The sequence below is a fragment of the Chiloscyllium plagiosum genome, unplaced genomic scaffold (assembly GCF_037043375.1).
Source record: "Chiloscyllium plagiosum isolate Xiang-an unplaced genomic scaffold, Cpla_swu_hap1 HiC_scaffold_47, whole genome shotgun sequence".
In the NCBI taxonomy this organism is placed as follows: domain Eukaryota; kingdom Metazoa; phylum Chordata; class Chondrichthyes; order Orectolobiformes; family Hemiscylliidae; genus Chiloscyllium; species Chiloscyllium plagiosum.
The window spans coordinates 32,585,039-32,607,189 of NW_028270185.1; the positions used below are offsets into that span (position 1 = coordinate 32,585,039).

The window sequence follows — 22,151 nt, forward strand, 5'->3', positions numbered from 1 at the left end:
TTGATCAAGTGAGAGGGAAATTGTAGGAGGCCTTTCTGGGATGTCCTGGGGTGGAATTGCTCCTCCTGGGAGCAGATATGTCAGAGACAGAGGAATTGGGAGTACAGGATCATGCTTTTATACTTTAGGGAAATCAGGAGAGCAAAAAGAAGACATGAAATAGCTCCAGGCACTGGTTTAAGTAAATCCAACGAGATTAAATACATTTATCTAAGACAAAAGATTAACTGGACCAGATAATAGGACCCCTTAAAGATTAACAAGGCCGTCTATGGAACCACAGGGAGTGGGAAAGATATGTGAATATTTCATGTCATTTTTTACTGGAGAAGGATATGGAAACTCAAGAGTTTGGAGAAATAAACAGAGAGAACTTGAAAAGTATCCATGTTACAGAGGAGGTGGTACTGGATGTCTGAAATGGCATCAAGGTTGATAAAGTCCTGGGACCTAATCAGGTGTATCCCAGAACTTTCTGGAAATCTAGAAGTGATTGTTGGGCCTCTCCTGAGATATTTGTATCGTTGATAGCGACAGGTGAGGTGCCATTATTTTAAAAAGTGGTAAGGAGAGGCCATGGAACAAGAGAACAGAGAACCTGAAGTCAGTGGCAGGCAAGTTGTTGGAAGGGATTCTGAGGGACAGGATATCCATCTATTAGGAAAGGTAAGGAATGATTAGGGAGAGTCGATGTGCATGTACAAAGCCACAATCGTGTCTCACTAACTTAACGGAATGTTTTGAAGTGACAAAGAAAATTGGTGAAGCCAGGCGGTGAATGTTGTTTATGTGGACATTCAACAAGGTTCCACAAAGCAGACTGGTTAGCAGGGTTAGATAACATGGAATGCAGGGAGAGCAAGCCATTTGGATACAAAACTGGCTTGAAGGTAGGAGACAGAGGGTGGTGATGGAGGGTTGCTTTGTGGACTGGAGGCCTGTGGGCAGCAGTGTGCTACAAGGGTCGATATTGGGCCCTTAAATAAATGACTTGGATGTGAATATGAGCTATGGTCAGTAGGTTTACAGAAGGCACCAAAATTGGAGGTGTAGTGGACAGTGAAGAAGGTTAATTCAGAATACAACAGGATCTTGATCTTTTGGGCCAATGGAGCAAGGAATGGAAGATGGAGTTCAACTTAGACAAATGTGAGCTGTTGGATTTCGGAAAGGCAAGTCAGGGCAGGACCTGTACACTTAATGGTAAAGTCCTGGGGAGTGTTGCTGAATAAAGAGACCTTGGAGTCCAGGTTCATAGTTCCTTGAAAGTCGAGTCACAGGTAGGCGGGGTAGTGAATGTAGTGTTTGGTACACTCCCCGTTATTGGTCAATGCATTGAATACAGCTGTTGTGACGTCATATTGTGGTTGTACAGGACATTGATTAATGCCCTTCTGGGATTCTGTTTTCAGTTCCAATCTCCCTGTTCTCGGAATGATGTTGTGAAACTTCAAAGGTTTCAGAAAAGGTTTGCAAGGACTTTGCCAGGGTTGGACGGGTTGAGCTATTGGGAAATGCTGAATAGGTTGGGACTATTTTCCTGGAGAGTTAGAGACTGAGAGGTGACCTTATAAATGTTTATAAAATCATGATGGACCTGGATAAGGTGAGCAGTCAGAGCCTTTTTCCCAGGTTGTGTGGGTTCAGAACTAGAGGACACAGGCTTAAGATGAGAGGGAAAAGATTTAAAAGGGACCTTAGGGCATCTTTTTCTCAATGAACAGAGTTATCAGAATCTGGAGCATTCCACCTGAAAAGGTGCTAGGATTTGAGTCCATAAGGAGTTTACAGGTTAACATTATGAAGTGGGTGATTGGAACTAAATCTGACAGTTCCTACAAAAGAATGAAGTGGAATTTGGATCAATCTGTGCTCCCTCTCAGGCCAAAAAAGACCCTGAACTCCCGGTTGCCTGCCACTTTAACACATGAGCGTGTTCCCTGGCCAACATCTGTCTCATGCTTCGGTGCAGTGTTCCAGTGAAGCTTGATGCAAGCTGGCAGAACACTCCAGAACATACCAAATGGACCATATTTCAAGGACTGCAATTTCCCCTTTCATGTGGTCAACAATGCCCTCCAGTGTATCTCCTCTACTTCCCACACCACTGCCCTTGAACCCCACCCCTCCAACCCTTAACTCACACACATTGTTATCACATTGCCTGCCATTACACACTACCCACGATTAACCACTAATTGACAGCTATTCCCAACTTACATCACTCCACAATTGGAGCTGCCAAGAACACAAACCTCTGGAATATCCTCCCTAACCCCCTCTGTCCTCCTTTAAGATTTTTGGCCTCTCCTGAGATATTTGTAACATTGATAGCGACAGGTGAGGTGCCATTATGTTTAAAAAGGTGGTAAAGAAAGGCCATGGAACAAGAGAACAGTGAGCCTGAAGTCAGTGGCAGGCAAGTTGTTGGAAGGGATTCTGAGGGACAGAATATACGTGTATTTGGAAATGCTGAAGAAGAGTTAAAGTGGCTTTGTTTGTACAAAATCGTGTCTCACTAACTTGAGTATTTTTTTTCTTGAAGATGTGACAAAGATGATTGATGGCAGCCTGTGAACGTTGTCTCCATGGGCATTGAACAAGGTGCCACATAGCAGACTGGTTAGCAAGGTTAGATAACATGGAATGCTGGGAGAACGAGCCATTTAGATACAAAACTGGCTTGAAGGTAGGAGACAGAGAGTGGTGATGGAGGGTTGCTTTGTGGACTGGAGGCCTGTGAGCAGCAGTGTGCTGCAGCAATGGATATTGGGGCCTTCAATAAGTGACTTGGATGTGAATATATGAGATATGGTCAGAAGGCACCAAACTTGGAGGGGTAGTGGGCAGTGTAGAAAGTTAGTTCAGAATACAACAGGATCTTGATCAGATGGGCCATTGGAATGAAAAATGGCAGACTGAGTTTAATTTAGATATATGTGAGCTGTTGTATTTTGGAAAGACAAATCAGGACAGGATGTATGCACTTAATGGTAAAGTCCTGGGGAGTGTTGCTGAACAAAGAGACCTTGGAGTTCAGGTTCATTCTTCCTTGAAAGTAGAGTCGCAGGTCAGCAGACTAGTGAAGGTGGTGTATGGTATGCTTATATTTATTTGTCAATGCATTGAATATGGAAGCTGGGATGTCATATTGTGGCTTCACAGGACATTGATTAAGCCATTTCAGGAATTCTGCTTTCAGTTCGAATATCCCTGTTCTGGGAAGGATGTTATGAAATTTGAAAGAAGTCAGACAAGATTTGCAAAAATGTTGCCAGGGTTGAAGGATTTGTGCTACAGGGAGAGACTGGGGCTATTTTCCCTGAAGAGTCAAAGACAGAGGTGACTTTATGGAGATTTATAAATCATGAGGGACATGGATACGGTGAACAGCCAGGGTCTTTTCCCCCCAGGTGAGGTGGGTCAAAACAAGAGCTCATGGGCTTAAGTTGAGAGGGCAAAGAATTAAAAGGGATCTAAGGGGCAATGATTTCAAGCGGAGTGTGGTGTGTGTATGGGAGGAGCTGCCAGATGAAGTAGAGGAGACTGATACAATAACAACATTTGAAAGGCATCCGTGAATGGGATGGGTTTTGAGGGATAGGGCCCAATAGCTGGCAAATGGGACTCCAGTAGTTTAGGATTCCGAGTCGGCATGAACGAATTGGACCGAAGGTCTGTTTCTGTGCTGTCCATCTCTATGGCACTAATAAATTAAGATGTGTTCCTCTTTTGTGGAGAGCTGTAGAAGCACAGATAATTGTCCTTGGAGCTGAGACGGTTAAGCAGTGATTTGGACCAGGTGCAGATTTGTTTCCAAACAATTAATTTGCAGAGAGAGAGGAATTGTTAGTATGATCACAATTTTTCGTAACTACTTTCAGGTAACTGGCAAATAATGCAAAGTGAAAATGGGAACATGATTTCACTCAGTAAGTTCTGCGCACATGGAATAGGCTGAACGGCAGCTGGACACAGATTCAGCAGGTGTTCTCAAACAGATTTATAATTTTACTTTTTAAGGAAAGACTTAGTGGGCTTTGGGCAAGTGAGAGGGGAGTTGGGACAGATTTGCAGCATCTCCAGAGGGAGAGAGTACAGACCCAATGGGCTGAATAGCCCCCAGCCCTTGTGCTCTGTGATACTGCCCCATTCACTATGAATGATGAAGCTCATCACTGGGCAGAGAGAGGGAGGATCCCACCACTTACCTCAGAATGGGGCCCGGCTCATTGATCTCAAACAAGTACACTGTTTCGAATAGCGTCGGAGGTCACCCTCTCAGGGGCATATCGCACTGACAAGCAAGGTACGGGTACAGAGACTGGCTCCAATGTAATGTGAGATAAATGAGGTTCCTGGTGATCAATGGTGATCGGAGATTCTCTGGTATAGGGCACAGACTGCCAGTTCTGCAGCTGACAGTGAGACATCAGAATGGGTGGTGCCTCCCTGGTGCCAGGGACAAGGATGTCTCGGGCAGGGAGCAGAGTATTCTCAAAAGGGAGTATGATCAGTGGGAGCTCATTGTACATTAATACCAATGACATCGGAAGAGGAAAGGATGAGGTCCTGACGAGAGAATATAGCACATTATCCTGGAGGATAAAAAGTAGGTCTTCGTGGGTAGTAATATCTGGATTACTCTTTGTGGCACATGCTAGTGAGATTAGGGACAGCAGGATAGAGCAGATGAATGTGTGGCTAAGGCTCTGGTGCAGGGAGAAGGATTGCTATGTTTTGATCATTGGAATCTCTGCTGGGGTAGAATTGACGTGCATAAGAAGGATGGATTGTACCTGAATTGGAAGGTGTCTAATATCCAGGCAGGGAGATTTGCTAGTGCTACTCAGGAGGCATTCAACCAGTGAGAGAGTAGGGGGTAAACCTAAAGAGATAGTGAGAGAAGAGGTATGTCTGAGGCTGATACAGTTGAGAAGATAGACAGTCAAGGCAGGAAAGGGCAAGGCACAGAACGAGGTGGGACAGAGCAGTTTCACTGCAAGAGGCCCGACAGGGAAGGCAGATGAGCTGAGGATTTGGTTTTGAACATGGGACTGGGATCTCATGGATATTACTGAAACGTGGCTCAGTGATGGATAGGTATAGATGCAATGGGAAGGATAGAAAGAGGGATGAGACGAGGCAGAATGGCGTTTTGGATTAGGGATACCTTTATGGTTGTGCTCAGGGAGGATATTATTGGGAGTATTTCCAGTGAAGTTATTTGGATGGAACTGGGAAATAAGAAAGAGATGATCACCTTGTTGTGGTTGTCTGCTTGGGTTTTGTCTGGTTGCTCTGGTTTCCTCCCATAGTCCAAAGATGTGTAGGATGGGTGGGTTCTCCAGGCTGAATTGCCCATAGTGTTCAGGGATGTGCTGGCCAAGTGGATTGCTCATTGGAATTGCATTTATAGGGGTAGGGTAGAAGGCTCTGATGTTCAGTGTGGATGTGATGGGCTGAATGGCCCGCTTCCACGCTGTCTGGATTCTCTGATAATTCTACTAGCTTTAAAATAGTTACAGAAAATAATAGACCAGATCTAATAGGTAGCCTTCTAAATTGGACAATTTTGATGGCACAAGGTAAGAACTTGCAAAATTTGTTTCCGGAAGGTTAGTTCCAGGGAAAGGGATGGCTGGAAAGGGGGAACATAAGAACATAAGGAAGAGGAGCAGGAGTAAGCAATCTGGCCCCTCAAGCCTGCTCTGCCATTCAATAAGACCAGGACTGATCTTTTCATGGCCTCAGCTCCACTTTCCTGCTCTTACTTGTAACCCTCAATTGCTTTCCTGTTCAGAAATCTACCTTTTGCCTTAAAGACATTCAAGACGAAAGCCTCAGCTGCTTTACTCAGCAGCAAATTCCACAGATTCGCAACCCTTTAGCTGCAGAAGTTCCTCCTGAACTCAGTCCTAAATCTCTCCACATACACCAACCCTCTCAACTCCAGGCCCAAACTAGTGACACTCATCTGCACTCCCTCCAGTGCCAGAACATCATTGCAGAAGTGAGGAGACCAAACCTGTACACAATACTCCAGGTGTGGCCTCACCAGCACCCAATGCATTTTTTTAGAATAAGTGGCATCACGTTTGCAGCTTGCCAATCTGTCGGAACTGTCCCAGAGTCAAACAAATTTTAGTGAATAATCACAAGAGCATTTGCTATTTCCCCCCGCCATCTCTGGGATGCATTCTATCAGGGCCAGGAGACTCATCTACCTTTGGGCTCTTAGCTTTTTCAACAGTACCTCTTAACTGAGAATGATTGATTGTTTTGATGTCCACATCTGCCAATGCCTCCATAGGCCTGTGATAATGTGAGTACAGACACAGTATTTTCCTGTTAAGGCCAAGGCTGGTAGGTGTAAAGAATGCTGCATGATTAGAGAAATTGAGACTCTGGTCAAGAAAATGAAGGAGGGATATGGCAGGTATGGAGAGCTGTGTTTGTGTGACTCCCTAGAGGAGTATACTCTCGGGAAACCAGGAGAGCAAAAAGAGGACATGAGATAACTTGGGAAATTGATTTCAGGAGAATCTAAAGAGATTCGACAAATATACTATGGACAAAAGAGTAACCAGGCAGAGAATAGCAACCCTCAAAAATCAGTAAGGCGGTGGGAGAGATCCTGTAAGTATTTCACATCAGTTTTTACTGGAAGATGATATGGAAGCGAGAGAGTTTGGAGAAATAAATAGTGATAACTTTGCAATTCTTCATATTATAGTGGAGGAGGTACTGGATGTCTTAAAAAGCAGAAAGGTGATAAATCCCAGGAATCTGAGCAGGTGTACCGCAGAACTTTGTGGGAAGCCTGGGCAGTGATTGCTGGGCCCCTCGCTGAGATATTTGTATCATCGATTGCCACAGACAAGGTGCTGGAAGATGGGTGCCATTATTTGAGAAAGTTAAAAATCACACACCAGGTTATAGTCAAACAGGTTTAATTGGAAGTGTGCTTCCAATTAAACCGGTTGGACTATAACCTGGTGTTGTGTGATTTCTAACTTTGTACACCCCAGTCCAACACTGGCATCTCCAAATCATTATTTGAGAAAGGTAGTAAGGAAAAGCCAGGGAACTATAGACCGGTGAGCCTGAAGTCAGTGGCAGGCAAGTTGTTGGGAGGAATTTACAGGGACAGGATTTACATGTCATTGGAAAGGCAAGAAAAGATTAGGGATAGTCAGCATGCTTTGTGCATGGAAGTCATTAACTTGGACTTGAGAAAGACACAAGGTTCCACATAACAGACTGGTTACCAAGTTCAACACCATAGAATACAGGCGGAACTAGCTATTTGGATACAAAATTGGTTGGAAGATCAAAGAGTCATAGATGTACAACACAGAAGCAGAGACCCTTCGGTCCAACCAGTATATGCTGACCAGATATCCCAACGCAATGTAGTCCCACCTGCCTGCACTCGACCCATATCCTTGCTATTTATATACCCATCAAGATGCCTTATAAATGTTGCATTCGTCCAGCCTCCATCATTTTCTCTGGCAGCTCATTCCATACACGTACCACCTTCTGTGAAAACGTTTCCCCACAACTCTCTTTAAAGTCTTTCCCCTCTCATCCTAAACCTATGCCCTCTCGTGCTGGGATCCACCACCCCAGGGAAGAGACTTTGTCTATTTATCCTATCCATACCCCTCATGATTTTATATATCTCTATAAGCTCACCTCTCAGCTTCTGACGCTCCAGGGAAAATAGCCCCAATCTATTCAAAATCTATACAACCCCCAGCTGAGCTCAAATCCTCCAATCCTGGTAACTTTCTCGTAAATCTTTTCTGAACCCTTTCAAGTTTCACAACATCCTTCCAATATGAAGGAGACCAGATTTGTACGCAATGTTCCAATAGTGACCTCATCAATGCCCTGTACAGCCACAACATGACCTCCCAAATCCTGTACTTAATGTTCTAACCATATGCCGCCTTCACTATCCTATCTACCTGTGGCTTTAAAGGAGCTATGAACCCGCACTCCAAGGTCTCTTTGTTCAGGAACACTCCTCAGGACCTTTCCATTAAGTGTATAAGTCCTGCTAAGATTTGATTTCCCCAAATGCCACTCCTCAGCCCATTCACCCATCTGATCAAGATCCCGTTGTACTCTGAGGTAATTGTTTTCACTGTCCACTACACCTCCAACTTTGGTGTCATCTCACTAACTATACCTGCTATGTTCACATCCAAGTCATTCATATAAATGACGAAAAATAATGGATCCAGCACCGACCCTTGTGGCACTCCACTGCTTACAGGCCTCCAGTCTGAAAATCAACCCTCCACCACCACCCCCTGTCTTCTGCCTTTGAGCCAGTTCTGGATCCCAATTGGCTAGTTCTCCCTGTATTCCATGAGCTCTAACCTTGCTGAGCAGTCAGTGTCTTGGTGGTGGGTGCTTTTAGGACTGGAAGCCTGTGGTGAGCAAAATGCTGTCAGGCTGGGTGCTGGGTCCACTGCTTTTTGTCATTGATATCAATGATTTCCATGTGAATATAGGAGCTATGGTTAGTAGGTTTACAATAGACACCAAAATTTGAGGTGCAGTGGACAGTAAAGTTACCTCAGAGTACAATGAGACTCCGATCAAATGGGCTGAGGAGTGGCAGATGAAGTTTAATTTTGATAAATGTGAGGTTCTGCATTTTGGAAAAGCAAATCAGGGCCGGACTTCTACACTTCATGGGAAGGTCCTGGGCAGTGTTGCTGAACTAAGAGATCTTGGACTGCAAGTTCACAGTTTCTTGAAAGTGGAATCATAGATAGGCAGGGTAGTGAAGAAGGTGTTTAGTATTCTTGCCTTTATCGGTCTGTGCATTGAGTACAGAGGTTGTGACGTCATTTTGTTGCTGTACAGGACATTGATTCAGTCACTTCTGGAATTCTGTTTTCAGTCCTGGTCTCCCCACTATCGGAATGATATTGTGAAACTTGAAAGGATTCAGAAAAGATGTGCAAAGATGTTGCCAGGGTTGAGAGATTGAGCTATAGGGAGAGGCTGAATAGGCTGAGGCTGTTTTCACTGGAGAATCGGATGCTGGGGTATGACCATAGAGGTTGATAAAATCGTGAGGGGCATGGATAAGGTAAACAGCCAGGGTCTTATTCCTGTTTAGGTGAGTCCAAAACTAGAAAGCACAGGCATGAGGGAAAAGGTTGTAAAGGGATATTAGGGGCAAAGTTTCAAGCAGAACGTGGTATGTGTATGGAATAAGCTGCCAGAGAAAGTGTGGAGGCTGGTACAGTTACATCATTTAAAAGGCATCTCATTGGATATGTGATTGGGATAGTGTTAGAAGGTTATGGGCCAAGTGCTGGCATATGGGACGAGATTAATTTAGGATATCTGGTCGGCATGGACAAGTTGGACTGAAGGGTCTGTTTCTGTGCTGTACATCTCTATGGCACTAAAAAATAAAATTAAGGTAGGTTTCTCTTTTATGAAGAGTTAGCAGAAGGTCAGACAATTCTCCTTGGAGCTGAGAAGATTAAGCAGTAATTTCGAACAGGAGTTGATTTGTTTCCAGGATATTTCATTTACAGAGAGACAGAGTGAAAAATTTTTAACGTCACAATTTTTAGTAACTATTTTCAGGTAACTGGCAAATAATGCAGGTTAAAAATGTGAAGATTATTTTGCTCACTAAGTTCTGAGCATCTGGAACAGTTTGAAAGACAGCTGGATGCAGATTCAGTAGTTATTGTCAAAACAAATTTGAAATTTAACATTTTTAAGGAAAGATTTGGAGGGCTATGTCCAAATGTGAGGTGAGTTGGGATTGACTGGCACCATCTTCAGAGGGAGAGAATACAGCCCCAATGGGCAGAATAGCCCCCAGCCCCTGTGCTCTGTGATAATGATCCATTGACTGTGATTGATGAAGCTCATCACAGGGCAGAGCCGTAGAGATGTACAGCATGAAAATAAACCCTTTGGTTAAACTGATCCATGCTGACCAGATATCCCAATCCAATCTGGACCCATTTGCCACACTTGGCACATATCACTCTGCACTCTTCCTATTCATATACCCATCCTGATGCCAAATGGTATAATTGTACCAACATCCTTCACTTCCTTATAGAAGATTCCATACCCGCACCAACCTCAGTGGAGAAAAATAGTTGCCCCTCAAATCCATGTTAAATTCTTCCCCTCTCAAGTTAAACCTTTGGCCTCTTATTCTGGACTCCCCCACCCCAGGGAAGCGACCTTGTCTATTTATCCTACCCAGGCCCCTCTGATTTTATAAACCTCTGAGGTCACCCCTCAGCCTCTGATGCACCTGGGAGGATCCCACCACTCGGGTCACAATGGGGCCTTGGCTAATTGATACAGCTTCAGACCAATAGGAGAGTTGGCGTGATCCTCGAGCCAATGGGAGTGAATGAGGGGTGGGTCCAGCAGGCCAACATATGGCCATCAGCTTTGCAGGCGCAGTGTCACTCTGAGGGGGTCTCAGTGAATGTGAAGGGAGTGGGAGAGAGATGGAGTTAGTGTGTACTTGGGAGGGTTGATAAACACTGTTTCAGTCTGCTAGACCTGAATTGGATACTCCGGGTAAATTGAAAGAACTGTGGATGCTGTAAATCACGCACACAACAACTGAAAGTACTGGAAACGCTCAGCAGATCTGGCAGCATCTGTGAAGTGAAATCGGTTCGCATTTTGGATTCGGTGACACATCCTCAGGAACTGATGCTACTGAGAAAAAATGTTGGTTTTTATGCAGAAGGTAGGGGTTAAGGAGTAAATGATAGGGGGGAATAGAGTCTGAAGAGAGAGATAAGAGCAGTTGGACAAAAAGAGTGGATAACGATCTGAGGGGGAGGGTGAATAGCTGTTTATGGAGACTGTTAGTGGCTAACCATAGGTAGTGTGTAATGCCAGGCTATGTAATAACAAGGACTGGTGTGTGGGGTAAGGGGCAAAGACACTAGGACGTGGGAGAGTTCAGGACCTAAAATTATTGAATTTGCTGTTGAAGCCAGAGGATTGTAGGGACCCCGACTGGGAGATGAGGTGTTATTCTTCCAACTTGTGGCGCTGGAAAAGCACAGCAGGTCAGGCAGCATCCAAGGAGCAGGAGAATTGACATATTGGGCATGTAAGCACTTCATCAGAAATGTGGGAGTTGGGGGAAGAGGGCTGAGAGATAAATAGGGAGGGGTGTTTGGGGCCGGGGGGAAGGGAGCTAGTAAGAGACTAGGTAGAGGTAGATGGGGTAGTGGTGAGAGGGTGGAATGGATAATTGGGAAGGAAAATGGACAGGTGGGACAGTTCAGGAGGCCAGTGCCGAGTTGGAGGGTTGAATCTGTGATAAGGTGGGGGAGAGGAGATGAGGAAACCTTGATGCCGTGTGGTTGAAAGGTTCCAAGATAGAAGATGAGGTGTTCTTCCTCCAGGCGTCGGGTGGCTCGGATTTGGGGGTGGAGGACACCCAAGACATGCATGTCCTTGGCAGCGTGGGGGCGGAGGGGATGTCTCTGAAGTGGTCAGTCACAAGGTGGTGGGGTTGGTTGGTGCATGTGTCTCAGAAATATTCCCTGAAATATTCCACATGTTGGCGTCCTGACTCCCCAGTGTAGAGGAGACCACGTTGAGAGCAAAAGACACAATAGTTGAGGTGTTTGGGTAGGCAGGGAATTCTCTGCTGGATGTGGGAGGATCCTTTGGTGCCTTGGATAGAGGTGAGGGGGAGGCGTGGGCACAGGTTTTACACATCTTGCAGTGGCAAGCGAAGGTGCTGGGAGTGGAGGATGGGTTGGTGGGGAGCTTGGACCTAACGAGGAAGTCACAGAGGGAATGGTCTCTGTGGAATGCTGAAAGGGGAGGGGAGGGAAACATATCTCTGGTGGGGTCTGATTGTAGGTGGTGGAAATGGCAGAGGATGATGTGTTGTATCTGGATGGAAGGTGAGGAGTGGGGGGATCCCATCCTTGTTGGGGTTGGAATGGTGGGGTTCAAGGGCAGTGGTGTGGGAAGGGGAGGAGATACGGTGGAGGGCATTGTTGACCACATGGGAGGGGAAATTGCAGTCCTTGAAATAGGAGACCATTTGGTATGTTCTGGAGTGTTCTGCCAGCTTGTATCAAGCTTCACTGGAACACCGCAGTAAGCATGAGACCGAGATGTTGGACAGGGAACAGTCTTGTGTGTTAAAGTGACGGGCAACTTGAAGCTCCGGGACCTTTTTGCAGCCACAATGTAACTCATCAGTCACCATTTCCACCACAGCCACTCAGATGCTACCAGGTTCCTGTCTCCTCCACGAACAGCTTTCCACCCTCCCACCAGATCGTTATTCACTCCTTTGTCTTTACAAATGTCCCTGTCTCTCTTTGCGCTCAGTCCCCACCTATTATTTACTCTTTAACCCCCATCTCCTGTAGTCCAAAGATGTGCAGGTTCAGTGAATTGGCCCAGCTAAATTTCCCGTAGTGTTCAGGGATGTGCGTTAGTCCGGGGAAATGGCGAGTAATAGGGAGGGGAATGGGTCTGGGTGGGATGAACTTCAGAGGGTGGGTGTGGAATTGTTGGGCTCGAAGAGCCCGTTTCCACGCTATAGGGATTCTACTTTTCCCAGCTGTGTTCGGTTCTGATGAAGGGTCACAGAACCCGTGATGACCCTTGGTGTTTGCAGGAGGTGGAAAAGGGAGAGTGGCAGCAGAAACCGGATGAGATGTACCGGTGTAGACTGGGAGGATTTAGTTACACTCTGTGCAGGTTGTTAATCTGAATTAGAAAATCTTGGTCCCACATTTGCAGCAAAGGGGAAAACAGCTGTGGGCCTCAGGCAGTGAGAGGTCCTGGGTTATGGCCGCCATCTTTATTTGGGGTAAGGTACAGCAAGGCGCATGCATGTGTCCTCTTTTTTGGGGGGGGTGGGGTGATTTCAAGAGGAATGTTTACACATCAAACACATACCAAGAGAAGTGTTCGCCTTCACTATTCACCTTGCACTGATTGTGAGCTTTGTTTTGCGAATTCAATTTATAGGATATTAATTGAGAATAATTGAGACTGGGATCTCAAAAGCCAGTTTCTACAGTCCACAGAGTCATCACGATCTGAATATGATTGGCATTTAACTGTGGAAGAGAAAGGTTTGTTCAGTCTGGGAAAATATCGCCAATAGTTTTGTCAAGCAAAAAGCAGAAAGATGTTCAAGTTCATGGTCAGATCATCCTTTGGGTATGTGTTCAATTCTTGGCCCTGCAGCTGTGGAAGGAGGTATTGGCCTGAGAGAGAGCACAGATTTATCCAAATGCCAGATATAGTCCCAGTCACCAACTTCATGATGTTAACTGTAAACTCCCTACTTCCAATTCCCTGCAAGCTTCTCATTGAATTTCCTTGTGGACTCAAATTCCAGCACCATTTCAGGTGGAACATTCCAGATTCTGACAACTGTCTGTTCATCCAGAAACTGCTGAAGTCCATGTTGACTCTGGGGTTACAAAGGGCTGAACTGAAAGATGAGATACTGTTCCTGAGCTCCCATTGAGATGCATTGGAACAGTACAGGAGGCTGAGGGCAGTGTAGGTGTGAGCAGACATTGAAAATGAGAGGGCTGCACTGTGAGGGCTGCTTGGCTCAATGAGAGTGTTTTGGAGTTGGGTGTATATAGTGAGGTGAGACCGGGAGAAGATGAAGCTGAAACTCAGGTTCAGTTCAGGCCATTCAGTAATTCACATGGTCCCAATGGGAACAGCCAATTTCTCAGTGATACCTGCGGAGTATTTAAGGTTTTAAAGTATGATATATCTGCTGAAGTAAAGATTTTTATTATTATAATGTACATGTTTGAAGTGAAGGAAGGTTGCTCACTCATTTAAATTTTCTTAACGGGAGTAACGAGATGAATGTAGAGAGATGTTGTCGTAGGAGACCTCAGACCTGTGGTGTGGTCCACTTGTACAGTGTGGGAAATAAGGGACGCTTCCAGTGTGCCTGACGGCTATGTGTGCTGCAAGTGTGTCCATCTGCAGTTACTGGGAAACTGCTTTTCAGACCTGGAGCTGTGAGTGGACTCACTGTGCAGCATCTGAGAAGGTTATGGACAGCACGTTTAGTGAGTTAGTCACACTGCAGGTGAGGGCTGCACAGGCAGAAAGGGAATGGGAGACCATCAGATCAAGTAAAAGTCTCAGGAAGGGGGTGCAGGGGTCCCCAGTGGTCATCCCCTTCTCATACAGATACTGTATCCCGCTTGGGATTCTGTAAGGGTGGGAATGGGTGGAGTAGCTTCTCGGGAAATCAGCACCAGCCAGGGTCATGCCACCACAAAGAGCTCCGCTGCACAGAGTGGGAGGAAAGAGAGGAAACATGGCTATAGTGACAGGGGATTTAATGCTCAGCGTTAGAGCGGGCACTGCTGTGACCATAGACGTGAATCCAGGATGGTACGTTACCTCCATAAAGCTAGGATCCGCGATATCATGGAGCGGCTGCAGGACATTCTGGAGCTGGAAGTTAAACAGCCCGTGGTGGTGGAACACACAGATACCAACAACATCGCTAAACAGAGGGATGAGGGCCTGAAAGCTAGATATAGGGAGAGCCGAGATGCATTAAACGAGCTGGAAGTTTTTGTTGCAAATGTTTCGTCCCTGTCTAGGTGACATCCTCAGAGCTTGGGAGCCTCCTGTGAAACGCTTCTGTGATCTTTCCTGTGGTTGTCAGTTCCAGCTGTCCGCTGTAGTGGCCGGTATATTGGGTCCAGGTCGATGTATTTGTTGATGGAGTTTGTGGATGAGTGCAATGCTTCTAGGAATTCCCTGGCTGTTCTGAATTCCTAGAAGCATGGCACTCATCCACGAACTCCCATCAACAAACACATCGACCTGGACCCAATATACCGGCCACTACAGCGGACAGGTGGAACTGACAACAGGAAGCGGCAGGGACAGGCCACTATAAATACCGGAGGAAACACCACAGAACCACTTCACAGGAGGCTCCCAAGCACTGAGGATGTCACCTAGACAGGGGACGAAACGTTTGCAACAAAAACTTCCAGCTCGGCGAACAGAACCACAACAATGAGCACCCGAGCTACAAATCTTCACACAAACTTTGAAGAGATGCATTAAAATGTAGCTCCTGAAATGTAATAAGGTCAGACTTACTCCCAGTGCCATTTGCTAGTGAGAGGAGGAATAAGAGGGTAGATCAGCTGGATGTGTGGCTGGGGAAATGGTGTACCAGAGAAAGGTTTAAGTTCTTCAGGCACTGGGACTGTTTCTGGGTGGGACCTATACCAGCCTGACCGGTTACCCCTGGGCAGAGCTGAGACAAATCTGATGGGGGCTTTTGCAGTTCCATTGGTGAGGTTTTACCTAGTCTGGCAGGGGGTTGGGAACTAAAGTGTCGGCTTAGATGGGTCAAATTCAGGTCAGGGAATGGGAGGGAGAATATTAGTGATGTAGTCAGCAGCTCAGAAAGCCAAAGAAAGGGTTAAACGAGGATTGAGTCCCTCTTCAGCCATCAGTTCTCTCAGAAATATGAGTCAACAAAATATGGAGCTGTATACATGTCTATGACTCTATGTGCTTCAGCAAAATGGTGGAAATCTGCAATAAGAAGATAAATTGCTGGACATCCTCAGCAAGTCTGTCAGCATCTGAAATGGTGACAGATGCCGGAAACATTGCAGCCTTGCAGAAGTGTTTAGATGATCACACCAAGGTGTTACATTGAGTGCCAGAACGTGGGACTAGAATAAATAGGCACTTGATGACCAGCGTGGATACGATGGGGCTGGAAAGTTGATGTTTCGGGTCAGGACTATACATCCGGTCTGATAAAGTGTCCTGACCCAGAACATCAACTTTCCTGCCCCTCTGATGCTGCCTGAGCTGCTGCACTTCCCCAGATCAACATTGTATAAACTCTGACTTCCAGCATCTGCAGCCCTTAACTATCTCCACATCCCAGGAGTCAGGCTGGTGTCCCTCCTTTACTCTCTCAATAACCAGGATAGCTCTCCTTGGGAAAGGGGAACAAAGGTACATGCAGTACTCCAGGTGTGGTCTCGCCAAGGCCCTTCCAGAAAGGGATCCCTGCTCCGGTACTCGAATCCTCTCACTAGGAAGGTCACACATCATTTACATTCTCCACTGCTTCCCACTCCTGCCTGCTTCTGAAAAGAGGGAATCTCAGAGAAACACAGAATAAAATGGGGTCAGAGTCTCTGGTCTAAAACTGTTGAACACAATGCCCCCATTTTCTCCATATTGGCCATCAAGCGCACGTGCCTGGTGTGATCATCTAAACACTTCTTCAAGGCGGCAATGTTTCCTGCATCTGTCACCATTTCAGATGCTGACAGACCTGCTGTGGATCTCCAGCACTCTTTGTTTTCTCTGTTGTAGAGTACTGAAAGGGGGGATTTGTATTTGAGAAATTCACATTGAAATTACTTGATCCGTGCCGATTCGGATATCATTGGCCTTTTCATCTGGATGGAAAGGTACGCATTCTGCCTGTGGACAAATATCTAAAATGTCAGCGTGACTGGAAAAAGTACTGAGACTGCGAAGTCCGTGTTAGCGTGGGGACTGTGGAGAGAAATTTCATTTGGTTTTTGAAAGTCTAAAAAATCGTGGCACATTTCCCAGAAACAGTTAACCCCCAGATTGGTTTTGTATGAGGACAATTTACCATGAAACCAGAAAGACAAAAGAATTGCTGCATCATGGAAAAAGCTATGAAAATGGGATTGTTGTAACGGAGTGAATTATCGATCATGGATTGTAATCCATTGGTGTTGTCACGTTAGTTCCAGCGCCGTGGGGAAACACGGGAAATGTGATGGATGCAGTGTAGGTTTCAGTTATTAAACTGGAAAGGTGCAGAAGACATTTACAAGGATGATGCCAGGTCTCGGGGGTCTGAGTTACAGGGAGAGGTTAGACAAGCGAGGACTCTTTTGTTTATAGCAGAGGAAACCGAGGGGGAATATATTAAAGAATTGTATAAGATCATGAGAGGCTTGGGTAAGGTGAGTGCACTCAGTCTTTTTCCCAGGGAATGAGGACTGGAGGGCATCAGTTTAAGGTTAGAGGAGAAAGACTAAAAGGGAACCCTGAGGGGCAACCGTTCTACACAGAGGGTGGTATGTATATGGAATCAGCTGCCAGTGGAAGTGGTTGAGGTGGGTACATTAACAACATGTGAAAGGCATTTGGACAAATACATGGATAGGAAAGTTTCAGAAGCAGATGGACCAAGTGCATGGAAATGGGGTTAGCATGGATGGACATTCTGTTCGGCATGGGCCACTTTGGGCCAAAGGGCCTGTTACTGCTGTAGGATTCTATGACTAAGTGCATTTGCTATTTATCCCCCTAACTCTGTTGGTATCTTGGGATGTATTCTATCAGGGCAAAGAGACTTGTCTACGTTTAGCTCCATCAGCTTGCCCAGCTCTAACTCTTTCATGATAATGGTTATTATCTAGGTCCTCACCTTCCTCAGTCTCCTTATCAATTCCTGGCATGTTCTTCATATCCTCCACTGTGAAGACTGACTGCTGTGTCTCCATATTCCTGAACCCTGCTAGGTAGGAATAAATAGGCACATAACTCTGAGAGGTCTTCTTTGAGTCTTTATTGATGAGACATGGTAGTTACCTGGACATTTTACGTGCAGAATGCCTTCAGGCAGCATCAGGTAACTCCCCGCCTGTCCGGTGTACAGCTCCCATTCTTCTACCTTTGTTGTTTGTGACTTTGAATAGAGACTATCTCTTTATGGCAACAGCAGTTAAAAAGTCTAGTTCTGTTCAGCCCTTTGTGGTTAAACCACGCACCCCTCCACACACGCCCCTTTGGCTCCCTCAAGTGCCTGACAGGCGCTTCAGTTTCAGTGGGGCTGTCTGTCAGGATTCTGCTTTGGAGGAACCGGGGTTGATGTGGGATCAACAAAGTTAAAAACCACACAACACTAGGTTATAGTCCAACAGGTTTATTTGGAAATACAAGTTTTTGGAGTGTGCTATGAGTTTTAACTTGATCGGGATTATCTTTTTGGTAACAGTTAAGTGCTTCAATAATTACAGAGGCCATATGTTCCCCACACAATAGGTTCCCCTCCAGCAGTGTAAATTGCTATTCTGTCCCTGCAGATAGCTACTCATTACATTTTATCCCGAATCCCATCAAGCTTTCTGATGATCTTTGAAGTTTTTCTAATCTCCTGGTTTCTCCTTGGTTTTTACCAATTTGTATGCCTTCTATTTCAATTTGACAGACTCCATTATTTCCTTACCCACCCAGATTACTCCTTTTCTTACAGTCCTTCCTTTTCACTGATATATGTTTTTGCTGAGCAGTTTGAAATATTCTTTGATATTCCTCCACTGTCTGTCAACTGTCCCACCCTAAAGTCTTTGCTTCCACTTTATATTAGCCAACTCCTGGCTCATCTTATTGTTGTCTCCTTTGTTTAAGCACAGGATCTTGGGATTGGATTTAATCTTCCCGTTTTCCATCTGTGTTCTAAATTCAACCAGACTTCTCAAGTCTTTTATCAGATTACGTGGGGTGGCGATGTTTTGGGTTTCATTGTCAGAGACCTTGGCTTTGTAGTAAAGTACAGGATAGATATTCACAACAGAGTATTCTGGACGGTGTGAATGTCCTACACAGTCGGAAACCATAAATCACTGTGTCCCTACAGTGTAAAATTGCAAAATCATTATCTCCTACTCGCTTCCTCACTATCTAAGTTTAGAATGCTAATCCATCTGAGTATCCTGCATTTTCTGAAGGTGGTGATTTTTGGATTCAGCTTTCCAATTATTACCGTAAGAAGATAAGCACTGCACACAGGAGAGTCAATGCAGCCCTTCGAACCATCTCCACCATTTAATACGGTGATGATTGAGCACACCTTCCTCTCAGCTGGATTTCCCGCCTGCGCTCTCTCACCCTTCAACTCATTGCAAATTTAACATCTGTATCTTTTCATTCAGGTTGCTCATTGCCCAGGCATCCACTGCATTTTGAATAGGGAATTCCACAAATTCAGAACACATTGAGATAGGTGCATTCTTTTTCATGAGAATAGAATAGAATTCCTATAGTGCAGAAACAGGGTATTCATCGATCGAGTCCACGCCAACCCTATAGTGAGCATCCCATTCAGACCCATCCATTCCCTGTAACCCTGCATTTCCTGTTGTTAATGGTCTAACTGGCACATGCGTGGACCCTGTAGGCAATTTAGCATGGCCAATCCATCAAACTTGCACATCTTTGGACTGTGGAAAGAAACCGGAACACCCAGAGGGAACACATGCAGACACGGTGAGAATGTGTAAACTCCACACAGTTGCCTAAGGCTGGAATCAAACTCGGGTCTCTGACGCTGTGAGGCAGCAGTGCTAGCCACTGAGCCACCTCTCTTAAAATTTGCTGCCCCTTATTAACCTCCCCACCCCGCAATTGGCTGAATGTATATTCCTTACATCAGAAATCGAGTTTTCTAAGCGGATGTCTCAGTAAAACCCAGTGACAGCTCACATGTCCTGTGTGTCTGAATGGGGATCGGATACACAACACCCTCCACCCCACACTTTTCATTCACTTTCCAGAAACAGTTCTCCAGAGGCTTCATGGGGACTATAACTCCCACAATCCCTGAGGCAGGGATCACGTGTGCAGGGAAACCTGGTACTGTACATGTACAGAATGTGGATGGGTTTTGGAGCATGTGTTTTGGGTAACCAGCAGAAAGCATTCACACTGTGATTGGCTGGAGAAGGGGCACATCTGCTTATAGTATTGATCAGTTGGGGGGGGGGGGTCAAAGTGCCATCACACTCACGTGGAACCAAGTTCCATTCCCAACTTGTTGTAATGCTGGGAATCGACCTCTGAGAAATAAAGAAGGATCTGACCCATTCTCCCAGGATCTGCCATCTGTCCAGGATCTGCCATCTCCCTGCCATCTCCCTGTTTTATTCTGCTGTTACATTATTCACTTGCAGCAACTGAAGGGAAAGGAAGTGAACCCAGAAAGGATGCAGGGTCTAACCTGGGACGGAAACTGGTGGCATGGATCTGTTTATCAGTTATTCCATGAGAATGGGGAGGGTGTACATTAGGGGACAGCAGAGTCAGAATGGTGGGAGTGAGTAAGTGGGCTGGACGGTTACAGCTTTGGGGAAACAAAGGGAAAAAATATACCAGAGAAATTAGAATTATCTGTTCTGAATTTCTAATCTGTACATATTCCTTTATACAGGGTGCGAGATGGTGAAGATTTGCAGACTGGTGATTAAGTTTAACAATATTTGAAGAACCAAAGATCACTGGGCCAAAATCCTTTAACGCTCTCCCTCCCAGCATTGTCGGTCTCTCTGCACCAAATGGACTGCGAGTGGTTCAAGATAGCAGCTCACTACCGTGTTCTCAAGGGTAACTAGAGATGGGGAATAAATGCTGGCTGAGTCAGTGATGCCCATATCCTGGAAATGGTATCTATCTCGAGTTGCTGAACCCCGGTTGATGTTACTGCAGGATGATGAGGCATGCTGAGTACATCCTCCAGGAGGCAGCACCATCACATTACCCCTGCCTACACCCACACAGTAACACAGCAACATCACTGGAACAAAAGGCAGTGAAGCCAAAGGAGGACTTCGATATAGTTCTTCGAGGTAAAGTCATGAAAGGGGATTGGAGCACAACAGGAACAGAAGACTGAGCTGAATGATCAGCTGTTTCCCATTGAATGGTGGAGCAGGATTGAAAGGCTGAATGGCCTCCTGCTGCTATCTCCCAGGTATGTATGTAGTCATGGAACCCGGGTAGGAAGAAGTGGGCAGGGATTCTCCAGGAGATTGCACCTCCACAACAGTTTTCAGTGAGGGATGGTTTGATGGATTTTATTTAACATTTATCTTTAACACAAGGATTGTACATTTTGACTTTAAAATGTTGTGAAAGTTTTTTGCACAGCAAATAAAATTAAAGAAAATAAATGGAACTGTCTGAATATAACAGTTTTAAAACTTTCAACCTCCTGTAAAACAAAATCCTGTCTATTCCCGGACACCATCACTTTCCAGTTAATCAAACTCCAGGGAAATATTGCTTCCATGTCTGAGGTTTGATTTAACTGCTTTTCAGTTCTCGTTCTGTGAGCTGTGAAGCGTTCTTTTTCCCCATTTCTCCGACCCAGAAATGTTATCACAGCAACCTTTCCACCATCAAAATCATCATTACGCCATTTTGCTTTTGGCTAAAATGTAATCACCAGCAGTGCAAAAGTGAGGACCGCAGATGCTGGAAACCAGAGCCTAGATCAGAGTGGTGCTGGAAAAGGGCTCTTGCCAAAACATTGATTTTCTGGCTCCTCGGATCCTGCCTGACCTGCTGTGCTTTTCCAGCACCACTCTAATCTAGACACATAATCACCAGCAGTAAACCATTTGTGTTACCAATTGAATATTTATAAACAAAGCCCATTACTGGCCAAGCAAACCATTACAAGTGACAGAATGAGAAGGGACAAAATCAAGGTAGAGTTGTGGGGAGGGGTGCAATGGTGGAGATGAAGCACTGTATCCCCTGAGATGCCCACCTCTATCTGAAGGCATCGAGAGCACTGATGCACACCACATGTTCCTTCTCCAAGGACACCCTGCTGTGTGGCCTTTATCCTCAATCATAGAATAGAATCCCGACAGTGTGGAAGGACAGCATTGGCCCATCAAACCCCACCGACCATCTGAAGAACGTCACGCCCAGAGCACTCCATCCCTGTAACACTGCATTTCCCATGGCTGATCCACCTAGTCTGCGCAATCCTGGATCCTGTGGTCAATTTAGCACGACTGATCCACCTAACCTGCGCATCTTTGGACTGTGGGAGGAAACCAGGGCAGCTGGAGGGGACCCACGCTATCATGGGGAGAATGTGGGAACTCCACACAGGCTGTTGGCCAAGGCTGGACTCCAAGGCTGTGAAGCAGCCGGGCTACAATCACAATTTAAATCAAAACAGATGATCCCTGTTCCTTGTCACATTGCTGTTTGTGGACACTTACTGTCCAGAGAGGTACCCTGAGGTTCAGAAAGTGGCAATGTAAGTTCAGTCAACTCCAGCC

General features: G+C 45.6%; 1 long non-coding RNA gene across 3 annotated transcripts in view; it reads left to right on the top strand.

The window, feature by feature from the left end:
- LOC148136063 (uncharacterized) overlaps nucleotides 1-21,054 on the top strand; it is a 46,331-nt gene extending 25,277 nt beyond the window's left edge. For 2 of the 3 annotated variants that reach the window (XR_015754696.1, XR_015754695.1), the window contains exon 7: nucleotides 20,285-21,053. This is a non-coding gene — a long non-coding RNA (uncharacterized LOC148136063). Of the gene's footprint in view, nucleotides 1-20,284 lie in introns of all 3 variants that reach the window. The other variant, XR_015754697.1, reaches the window with a different exon arrangement.
- Nucleotides 21,055-22,151: the final 1,097 nt, after the last annotated feature.